This window comes from Anopheles coluzzii, chromosome 3 (genome assembly GCF_943734685.1).
Source record: "Anopheles coluzzii chromosome 3, AcolN3, whole genome shotgun sequence".
In the NCBI taxonomy this organism is placed as follows: domain Eukaryota; kingdom Metazoa; phylum Arthropoda; class Insecta; order Diptera; family Culicidae; genus Anopheles; species Anopheles coluzzii.
The window spans coordinates 35,094,502-35,106,559 of NC_064671.1; the positions used below are offsets into that span (position 1 = coordinate 35,094,502).

At 47.7% G+C, this 12,058-nt stretch overlaps 2 protein-coding genes across 7 annotated transcripts in view; one reads left to right on the top strand and one right to left on the bottom strand.

Annotated features, from left to right (window-relative positions):
• Positions 1-10,405, bottom strand: part of LOC120959480 (rap1 GTPase-activating protein 1) — a 160,320-nt gene extending 149,915 nt beyond the window's left edge. The window contains exon 1 of one of the 5 annotated variants that reach the window (XM_049609697.1): positions 10,187-10,405. The gene's annotated coding sequence lies outside the window, so the exon portion shown is untranslated. Of the gene's footprint in view, positions 1-9,360 lie in introns of all 5 variants that reach the window. The other 4 variants (XM_049609694.1, XM_049609696.1, XM_049609695.1 and 1 more) reach the window with 4 other exon arrangements.
• The window catches only part of LOC120957351 (cytochrome c-2), a 138,869-nt gene that overhangs the window by 117,385 nt on the left and 9,426 nt on the right, over positions 1-12,058 (top strand). The gene's annotated exons all lie outside the window — the stretch shown is intronic.

The following is a 12,058-nucleotide window of genomic DNA, read 5'->3' on the forward strand; positions in this document are numbered from 1 at the left end:
ACATTGTGTCCGTTTCGTTGCGATGTCACTCGGTACGTGCTGGCTGTCGGAACCGGCCAAAACCACGGACCCCGGCCAATGATTGCCAGCATTTGTATCCCAGAATTGCCCTCGAGTACCTCGTAGCTCTGACTGTTTCTCTCTCTGTCTCAATACAGGGCTGCAAACTAACGCAAATTACCGTTGATTTATGCTCCAATTGTCTGGCGTCCGCAAATAAAAACTTTTCGCTGCTGTACGGATCTGTACTGGAGGGGGGGGGGGGGGGAGCTAGAATGAACGATGAACCCTGCCAAATGGGGTTTATGACATTTTTCTCACGCCTCAAAATGCCTGTAAAATGGGTTCCAAGGGAACCAACAAATAATAGTATGAAGATACTGGTAACAGTGGCATCACGTAAAGGATTTACATCCTATAATGTATTATGGCAGTTTTTATGGCAAAAGGAAACAGAGGTATAAATCCTTCAACGAAACCCCTTTCTACCCCTTGCGACCTTTTTATCTAATCGATTTACGGTCCATTCTCGATCTCTCCAACTTGGCAAGACATTTCGAATCACTCGAGCGCCCGATCGAACCTGCCATTTGTGATTTAAACGTTAATGGCGGTCAAATTAAATCCATCTCCCCCAACGGCAAGAGGGACGTCACTCTAGGTGCTGTTGTGTCCACATGGGTGACATTTCCGAACGGTATACGCGGGGGCAGGGCATCCTTGGTGGCTGGAACCCATTTCAATCTGGGTGTGTTTGTGTGTGCTACTAACGACCCTTTACACCAGACGCTCGTGTGACTAACAACTCCGTCCTTTTTTTTGCTAGCTGTGGTCGTCTGGCAGTTAAATTAAGGTACGTGTGACAATTTTCACACATTCCCAACATCAACTCGATGCCGTCGATTCAGGCAATTCATCAATGTAACGAAACGCACTCTAATCGGAAGCAGTAACTCACAGTGTGTTCGAGCGCTGTTGGTTTTCAAGGACGGTTTGCAGTTGCTTTAAAGTTAATCAGCACAGCAAAAAAGCATACCTGAACGAATTCAGACGTGATGTCTTGTTGGAATGTCTGCCCTACCGTCAACATTAGCGCGCGGATTAATAATGTGTGCATGTGTGTATTGTTACTTTTCGATTCGACCATTCCGGGGTGTTTGGAGGCGTTGGTTGTGATTCGAATTTTCTTCGAGCAGTTTGAGTTTTCGAAACCTAAATTACTTCTTGCCAACCGACGCCACTTCTGGCACGCTGTGCCCGTGTTGGTGTGCATAGTGGTACAGGGTTGCGCGGCCACACCACACCACACCGAACGGAGCCAGCCAAATTCATCCGTGGCCATCGTTTGAAATCGTGCCAGGCCCAAACACACACCGACCTTACCCAAAACCGCCCGGTCGGTCGGAGCAGCACCGACCGTTCTTGTTTCTCCCTCCGTTTCTCCATTCCGCGAGTTCCGTGTAGCGTCCGCTTTTTTTGTTGTGTTGTGGTTGCGCGCATGCAGAATAGGCAACAGGCAAGCGCAGTATCGCAGCGCGAAACGTGCGTGCTTTTTCAAAACGGCACACAAAATGGTACGCCACCAAGTCCAAGTTAAGCAGTACGGTACACGGTTGGCGTAGCTGCTTTTGCGCGCCATCCACGAGCAACAAGTTGGCACGGAGGAGAGTTCGCCGGAGACCGTCCGCTGAAGCTCTATTAAAGCTCCAACTGAACGTACGGAATGGAGACGTTACAGAGTGGTTGAGCGAAGGGGCAACGAGAGAGAGAGAGAGAGAGAGCTGGAGAAGCAAAAACACGCACCTCGGCCTGAGGTGTTGAAAACTTTGAGGTGAAACTTTTGTTTATAATCACCTTCCGCGCGGTGTTATACTCGACCAGCGAGCGAACTCTGCGTTACCGAAATGCGTGTGCGCGCACTGTGTGTGTACCTTTTGCGCGGGGTTTGAAAAAATTTCGGCCTAACAAACGCGGCGTCTAATGTAGCTACAAATACAACATAGAAAATAGCAACATGAAGGTGCGCTAGAGCAAAATAATTAAACGTGATTATATATAAATCAAGTGTGAGCTAAGCTCTCGAAATGCGCAAATCAATTCAGACTCTGGGGCAAAATAGTGAGAAGCGTTCCATCGCTTGTTACCGATCCGTTGTATGTGTAGCGCATTACACGTGGTATACATGTTTTGCGGCTAGTTACCGACAGATTGTCTCGAGGTGTAATAACTGTCTGTCTGAGGTGGATTTGCCCAGGGGAAAGGAGAAGGGTGGGTTTCTCCTCACAATCATATCAAAAGCAATTTTACATGTTTTCGCACAAATTGAAAACATTTGAATCTAGGTGACTCGAGAAGTCGGGAGTATCAGTTGATGGTCCAAAAGATGAGTTTAATATTTAAAAGACTCAGTTGAAAGACCAACGACATTATAGTAGCGGTGGGAGCTCGGAATCGGACCTCCCCGAAATCAATTCCGGAGCTGATTCCGATGCTGGAATCAATTCCGATTTCGGAGTCGATTCCGGAGTTGGTTCCGAAGCCGATTCCGGAGTTGGTTCCAGAGCCCATTCCGGAGCTGGTTCCGGAGCCGATTCTAGAGCTGGTTCCGGAGCCGATTCCAGAGTTGAATTCGGAGCCGATTCCGAAGTCCGGAGTCGACTCGGGAATCGAATCTGGGATCGGCTCTGGAATCAATCCTGGAATCGGCTCCGGAATCGATTCCAGGATCGGAATCGGCTCCGGAATTAGAATCGACTTCTGAATCGAAATCGACCTGGGAATCGCAATTTGCCCCGGTAACGGAGTCAGGGTTGACTCCTGATATGGAATGGTTTGAATTGAAATAAGAATTGTGGGAAGCGAAGTAAGTCCGGGAATCTCCATGTGAATAGATCATTTATAAGTAAATTTTGATTCTTTGCCACTATTAACATATAGCATCATTGGACCCAAACGCCTATTCCTATAAAGATGCCGAAACCGACTCCGTTTCGAAGCAAATTCTGATTTCGGAGTCAATTCCGATGTCGTAGTCGATTTTGATTCTGGAACCAATTCCGGAACCAATTCCGATTCCGGAGCTGATTCTGATTCCGGAGCCAAATTCCGGAACCAATTCCGGAGCCAAATTCCGGAACCAATTCCGGAACTAATTCCGGAGCTTATTCTGGAACCAATTCCGGAGCCGATTCAGGAACCAACTATAGATTCCTGATTCCTGAAACTGATTATATTCCGACGAAATCTTTATTTTTCCCATCACTACATTCTTGATTTTTTAAGTAAAGTAAACCACGTTCCAAGTAAACAAGTCAAATGTAAAGACTAATACAACAAGATATACACAAAGATTTAAATATTATTGTGTTTTTGCCAATATTTGGACTTCAACCGAGGCGATTGGATTATCCTAGTAGAACTGTTTCGATCTCAACTGTCTCAACTCAACAACTGGAAAAGGTTTATGTAACGCTTAATTGGATGCTAATGTTATTAATGTTTGTAATGATACTACAGAAATACATTTTCAGAAAGGATTTTGAAGTGATGTTTTTAGAGTACTTCCTTTCTCCAAAAACAGCTCCTTAATCCTGGGTTGACAATGAAGTGCTTGCTTAATTGGTAAAGTTTAGCTCATAACTAGGATTTAACTAAACAAACATAAATCTTATTCCAAGATCTTTTAAGAGTGAATAGCTTCCAGCAATTTCAACTGCGCCTGCAGATGAACAATCGGAAATTCCTAGCCAGACGTGAACTCGATTCAAGAAGTTCTCGAACAAACGAGATCGCCCAACCTTTCCCTTTCTCTCTCATCTTTTAATGATTCGGTTTCCCGCAAATGTTATCAACCGTAGCGAATTCCAGTAATTCAGTTTCAGCACAGAAAGGCAAGGATATTAAAGCGAAGAATGTTCTTTTCATTCTACCACCCCGTTCCAAGAACTAGGACGACGATGGAACGCGTAGCGCATCCTACTTTCTTCGCTGGCGTGTACTGAAATTCCTTCTACCGCCGTGGTGCCCAGGGAATGGTGCCGCGATGTAGCGGACAAATTGAAAGTGAACTTTCAATCCCCGGTTTGCTCCCCCATTCTGATCCCTGGAAATCGATCCAACACCTGGGAAACCCCCCCACAGTGGCAACAACTATAATGGAGGGACGACAATTTCGTACGGCAAGGATAACGGAGGTTCGTTTGAAGGCAGAGAGCTGGGTTTAAAATTTCCAATCAATTTTTCCATCACCTGATGTGCTGGTTGTTTTGTTTCTTCCTGCACCATAAAGCTTGCTGCATGCTCCATTGCATCGGGAAGTTTAATCATTCGATCTAAGCGAGTGTGTGTCTTTCGCTTCCTGCTCCGTTCAGACATCTTCTGAGCATCGATCACAGGACCTTAACTCATAACAACCTCATAAAATGCCACTTCATTTACTCGCTTTGCAGCAATAACGTGCCTGGGTAGGGTGGTTCCTCCATTGCCAATATTGTGTCTTTAATGAGGCTGTGTCTTTTTACTTCCTGCATGCTGCACAACCCACACCATTCGCAGCGGGAAATGTGGCACAATTATGACGATGTGACAAGTTTTCTGCAGTCCGAAAGTGACACTACTTGTTGCCTGCTAAAATTGAGGAAAGTAGAAAAACGACACCATAACCCGGGGGCCAAGACGACAACTTCCTCACACCCGTACAATGCAATGTGAAGAAAGCTCCCGAAAGAAACAGAGGGAAAAGGCACAAGTCGAACAATCGTGTTTACAAACAATTTAACACGCACTGCGCACTTCGAAAACTGCATTCAAATGGGAAGTGGGAAGACACAAAGAAAAGAAAAAAAAGCCAACCAACCCATGCAAGAGTCATCCGGCACCGGGCTCAGACCTGTAGTCTTGAAAATCCAAATGCATTTTTATGTCCCCGTCTCCGGATTTCCACGGTCCTCATCCACTTGCATTCTCTTTCTTCTTCGTTTGTTCGTGCCCGATTATCGACGCAATGGAAAAAAAAGAAATGCTCAATGCACATCACACCACCATTTCAACCGCACAGCACTACAGTTGAGTAAAGCGGAGACGCAATCGAGAAGATCATAAACCGAACATAGGCCATAATGCACCCGCACCAACGGCAGTAGTAGCAGCAGCAGCAGGGAGACATTCCGGAAAGGATATGCTTGCGTTGCTTTTATGCCCGACAGTGGCAGGAATTTCATCGGTCCCGGACACTGATAGCTCGGGTCCGTTGGCTGCTATGGCTGACTTTTATTAAACAAACACTGGGATACTGGAGGCTCAGTGCCTGCACAGAGTAAGCAGCGAACGCCTTCATTGGTTCGCTCGTGTTGGTGTGAAGTAGGGCGATGATACACGTCCATAAGCAAAACGAATAAGACGCGGCCTGGAATCTCTTCATCGGCATCCATAACGGCTCGAACACTTGATGGCTTTATGCTAAAAAGGGGCCTTGTGCGCTCTCGGTCTGATCTCCGTGTGCCGGAAATGAAATCGTCAAAATTTCCCCATTTCCTTGCTTCTCTGACTCTCTCTCTCTCTCTATCTGTGCCTATCGATGACAAGGAAAGGATGTTTAGCAGACATCCGCGTGCCTTCATCTATCGGCATCTTGTGCTGGCGGGCAACACTTGCAACCGTCGCCGGCAAGTATTGATATTGTGCAGTGCACACACAACTTCGACGTTATTACGATTTGGAAATACGATCGGAGTGGAGTATCAGTTCCAAAAAACCACCACCACCGCTTTCCAATCAGTGTCTATCTATGTGTGTGTGTGTTTACAAGGGGGTGAAACATCAAGAAAAAAGGAACGAACTTGTGTAATCGCTTTATGCGACAAAACGCTTACAACCCACCAATATCAGTGATCGTAAAACAAACAATCTGGTAAAGGCAACAAACTCACAGCAAAAAAAAAAACACCCGAGGTTCACGCTCCACTGAGTTGTCTTCAAATTATGTAAAATGAAACCCCGGAGCCCACGGTGGGGAGAACAGGGGTTTAGGTAAAAAGGAAAACGAGGGCAAAATCCTGCGGACGAGGATGATGCGACGGGCGTTTCGTCGCGCACTCTGCAACAGAACATCGCCTCAGCATCTGCAATTGTGCAATTCGCAACCCATTTTGCGCGCGAGGGTGGCGATGAATTATTTACTACGACGACGACCGATTGACGACACCAACCGACCCAGAACGAATGGATTGATCCATTCCGTTTTGTCGCCCCGTTCCATATTACCGGGACAACGCGTACCAGGATGAGCGCTTTGCCATCGGCGGCCATCCCGGTTGACATTATCGCGTTCAATTGCTCCATCCCGAGGGGCGCGTGCATCCAATTGGCCCTGTCGGAGAGCTCATTCTCGCTTATCACACTCATGAAACATAAGAGTCAATGTAAACCATTGGTGCAAGACAAAAATGTGTCTGTGTCGGGGTTATTGCCACTGTCCAAGATTAGAGTCGAGGGGGAGGAAAACATTCTACTTTCTTCGTAATTTGTCTAATAAATTGTGACATTTTTTTCCACGCATTGCAACACACATCGTCCGGTAATGCGTACATCCGGCGAAGCCCTTATCGCTGCTGTGGAAATCTGCAAATGCACTCAACCTTTTTGTTGAATTTGAAGACGGCTGCGATGGGCTTTTAAAAGTTAAACGGCTCCCTTTAAATTGGTTGGCTCACTTGCTGCTTCTTCCACGCAAAGCTTCTCCCGTGGATTTGGACATCAGCAAAAACGAGTCATAAGCTGTCCAAACGTCGGTACGCTTCAACTACTGACAGGTTACTTTTCATTTCATTTTTTAATGACCCAAACGGGGAGAGGAAACTAAGGTCTTGCGTCTTGGGAGGGAACACTCCCCACCCCGGTTCCGACGAACGCTCGGACGTGCTCGTTAGCGCGTGTGTCTATGGTGGGCAAACTTTGCACGCAATGTTGCTTCAATTTCGCTGTTTTACTTCATTTTTTAACACGCCTCAGTGTTTCGCGTTCTACGCGTTGGAAAACAGCCACGAAATCAACTCCACCATTTTTCAACACCAAACGAACGATGACAGCTCTAGCAAGCGCATTCACGAATCGTCACCCGGTGTTAATGAGTGAAACTAAAGGCGGCACCGGTCTAGCCTAGCCTTCTGGAAACCATATGGCCCTTTCGCTGCGGAATGCTTGTTTCCTCGCTAGCGCATAAATTAATATCCGCGCTCCAAGCGGGGGGAATTGAAATCAGAAATGTGTTGCTCCGGCTCCGGACAGAGACGTAGACGCCCGCATGGTGCGAACGGGCTTACTTCCTTCTTTCTGCAACAAAACAAAAACGACAGTCGGCAACCGGCACTCTCCTCTTCTCACGCGCTATCAGTGTCAATTGGTTCTTCGGTTGCCCTTTTCCCCAGCGCTTTTCTCCAGCGGTTTGAATTAATTTTTGACACTTGACTGGTGCGCTCCACTATATCTCCAACAACATCAGAGACATCGCGCAACGGTGCATGCAAATTGACTGAGACGTAGGGTTTGGAGCGGGAAGGCGCGTTTAAGAGCACTTTCCTTCAAACAGCTTCTGCTGAGCGGTGACGACTTCTGACCGTATTTTCAAGTGCCAATGTCCGATTTGAAGTGAAAGGACTTAAGGCAGGGCGTCGGTTTCGGGTCGTTCATCTTCATGTACAGTTGACCCTTCCCTGAAGGGCTCGGTGTCGTTTTGAGTGTCATTCTCTCCAAACCTCTCTCGCTCGGTGTAAGACGGAAGTGGGACGGTTTTTTTTTGGGAATTGGCCACAGAAACCCTACACAAGATAAGGGTGAGAAGATGATCCTAATAAAACACGATACTTTATCGCTTCCCCGGTTGACGCATACCGTTTCGATGGCAGTATTTATCGGTACAACCCTGATGGGCGGGGTGATTCGAAAGGTAAACATCTTCATCTTCACCCCGCCCGAATGACCGAATCCTCTAGTCCCCAATTGCCGAAAATCGGACGGAAGTGTTTGAAGAAAAAAAAATGTGTCAAATATCGAGCTGACCCCGTTTCTCACCGAGCAGACGACGCCGCTCTTTTTTTTTTTTTTTTTGTTGGTCGGTGAAAAGCGAAACTTTTCGTACAGTGCCACACGAAGAAGCGCAACACAGCCGAAGAAGCAGAAGCAAACGGGCACATAACTTCTGCTGCGTTCGAAAACTGGGAATGAATTTGCTTTTAGCGCTCAATCAATTATTCACAATCGGTTGCGCTTAAATCAGGCCTGAAGCGGCTTGGGTAGTTCGGGTCCGTCGGGCGGCCCGCCGTTTGTCATTCGGGCCCGCAGTACCCAACTTCCGCCATTGCCACGGTTCACCGGGAATTTCAAACGCGGGCCCGACCACAGCATCCCATCGCGGGCTGCTTCACACGCGTGATAAGCGCGCGTCAACAGTGCGCGCTCATGTTGGCAAAGGGGGGCCGATGCGTGTTCCTCCCCGTTACGGCGTGTGGATTAACGGGTTATCATCCCGGTCCGTTCCGGCCGATCGGGGGGAATGGGATGGATTGGGATTGGGTATATCATCATCAGCCCAGGCCTGATCATCGCTTCCGTCTGTTGGACCACTTGGGTTTGGTTTTACACAAAGCGGGCAGGAAAGAGGGGTCGTGTGGGCTTCCGCAACGACAGCAGCTTCCCTCAAACGGAGCTCCCAATACATTCAATCGGTCCAGCGAGTGTCTTCGCCCCAAATTCGACACTCTGCGATGCGCTGAGAAGGCTACAAAAAGACGGAAGAAAGATTATTGATTTTTGAACGCAATTTAATTATATCTCTCTATACTCCTCTCTCTCTTTCTCTCTGGCTATCGATGAAGGGTTTTTTTTGTGCTGGTTCGGCCATCTCTCGTCATTAAAAACAACAACACAACTCATCCGATTTTGGAAATGAGTTTAACACGGACCCGTTGTGGCTGAAAACGCATGAGAGAGCGGGAAACGGTTCCATCTTCCCTAGGTTCCAATCAGCTTCATCCGTTTTGGGGTATGTTTTTTGTTGCTGTTGTTGTTGTTGTTGTTGTGGTCACTGATTAAATAATTATCGCCCGACATTTCTGACGACAGCTCTTGAGACCGCCGTCACACAAACACACACCACAGCGAGCATGTCCCTTAACTGATCGAGGAATCGAAGGGAGTGCATCGAACCGCAGTAGCCTATGAATTTGTGTGAACAGCGCATCAAAGCGCATCTTCACTTCACCACCATCAAAGCACGTTTTTGACACACGCTTTGCCCGCATTTTGCTTTGGAAAAACAAACACCAAACTGAGGAGCTGCCTGCAAAACTGCGTTTGTTTCGTTACCTTTTGCCCGAGGTCGCCGTGGTCGTGGACACACAAACAAGCCCTACGCGACTGGTGGTGACCCTGCCCAGGTGGACCTGCAGCAAACGCGCTGATTGAAGCAGTGAGACGACACGGTCAAGCAGCGTTGGACTGGCGCCTTAGCAAAAGGGCGCACTGGCTCTACGGAGGTTACACAGTGTGTCACACACGCGCGGCAATCACCACACAGCACAATACACACCCCCACAGAGCGCGTAGGATAAGTACTCGCGGGGACAGACACACACACTCGTCGGATGATCGTCGGTTGTCACACACGCGGCAAGGTAAGCTCACGGCGGCTACTTAGATAAACCTTAGATAACGCATACCAATAGCAATTCGGTTCACTTACACTTTCCCGCTATCACTGTGTGTTGTCTCCGATTTCCGAAAATTCGCACCATCTACACACACAAACACATACATACACGTGCGGAACCGCGGTTTGTTTTCGATTTCGGCACTCGGTGCGTTTAGAAAGCGCGCGCCCTACCACCACACACCAGCAACACAACAGCTTGTTTGCATTGCACTCCGATAGAAACGCCACGCAATAGTGTGTAGTGTGTGTGTAAAGAATACACGGCAGCGCACACTACATCCTCTGGCCAGGGTTACTTCACACCAGTACAGTACACACAGAGAAACAGCTCACCTAGGTAGTAGCACAAGGATGCGGCGGCAGCCACAACCAACTGTTGCCCCGCTGCTATCTGTTTTGCGGGTGAATTACTTCCACCAAAACACACACACACGCAACCCTTCTTCTTGTTTCACACTTTCACGCACTGTATTTCCATACCAAAACCGATAAATTGTATCCTTTCAATCACTTCCTCAAATCGTTATCAATTCTAATACACGCGTCCGACACCCCACACACACACACACGCACGCGGACACGGGTCACTTTCGATGGTCGAATTGCAGAAGCGGGTCTTTCGCGCGCCAAGCCCTCCTGTGCGGCAACGTGCTCACTCCTACGCTATTGTTTAGAAAATGTGCGTACAGTCCCGGCACTGGACCCAGCTGTGTGCCTGGGGAGCTGTGCTGCCGTGCTGCCGAAGCGAGACAGACGAGCGATGGCGCGTGGTGTCGTTTCTTTCCCGCTGCTGGTGCGTTCGGGCCCGCCGGGTGGACGCGAGCAACAGCCGATGCGCTGTGATTTCTCCAACCCAGGGGGTCAGTGGTCGGCAAACGAGTAGCTAGTTGCTCCGCTGAATTTGGTATTTGTAGAAACATTTATCATTGATTTAAAGCTTCAAAATCATTTTTTTGCAAAATTAAATACTGCAGTATAAAACTTCAATAAAGTGCAATTTATTACCTAATTTTGTTGTTGACATATTTCAGTTTCAGTGTGATGCGGTCTAGTTTGCCAGCCCCTGTCTCAACAATCTCGTTCGCACAAGTGCAACCTCTAGCCATCTCGCTCTTTCCAGCCGCAAAGTATAGCTCCAGCAGTGACACTTTCCTGCTCGAACACGAACGTGCTTGTTGCTTTTCGTCGAAATTCCTTCGCTCAGCTGAGAGTGTTTTGTTGTGAGGGAGGGGGTTATTTCCATTTTTTTTCTAACTCGCTCGCTCTCTCTCGTACTCTTGCTCTCACACACGCTCTCCCGCTCCCATGGAGGCGTAGAGAATTTCAAAATAAACATACCGATGCACGGAAAAACCGTTGCAATCGGTGTAATTTGGCCTGTAATTTGTTCTATCTTTATTGGTAGATTAGATTATTGAGGGGAGGCCCATTTCTGGCAGATGGTACAAAAAATCTAGCAGTTTTTCTTTTATTTCTATCGGACGTGTGAAATGGCGTGTAAATACGAGGCTGTGTATGCGAAGATTTGCTTGTTTTGAGAAATTTAGAGCGAGAATTTTTGCACAATTAGTATCATTTTGGATGCTTTAGCTTCAATTTGATCATGAAAAATAAAGGAACATATTCCAGAGGGCGGTCCCGTGGTACAGTCGTCAACTCGAACGACTCAATAACATGCTCGTCATGGGTTCAAGCCCAGAATGGACCGTCCCCCCGTAGGAAGGATTGATTATCCAGCTGCGTGGTAATGAATTAAGTCTCGAAAGCATGTATAGGCCGGCGTAGGACGTTACGGCAAATAGAAGAAGAAGAAGCTCCAAGAAGCCATAAAAAGAAAATGTATAATCTCTTCCAGCTCGCAAGCATCTTATGTCGTCTTCCAAACCTTCTGATTACCGAAAAGAACTCGCAACAACACCCCCTCTTCATTAAACATCAATCGTGCGCCCCCACACGTGGCTGACGTCTATCCCATCTTCCAATCCAAACCTTTTCACGACCTACACGTGCCATTCGCGCGGGAACGCGCGCGCGTTACGCGACAGATTCCAGGGCACGCGTTTGTATGCGCAAACCCACACCGCTCCCTCAATTTAGCATAATTCCCATGCGCCTTTTTGTCTGCGTACGATCTTCGAGGCGTGCTGCCCCCCCACGATCGCGTTACGATCGCTTCTTCTTGCGCAAACCCACGCTCCGCGCTGGGTTGGTGTGTGATATGAAAAATATGATTTTATTTTCTAGCATGAGAATCGCCCATTTCGGTAATTCTTTTGTATCTCTGTTTGTACCGGGGGGAGTTTCCAGGAAGAGTATATATGGGCTACCGCCGTACCGACGTGATACCCATAT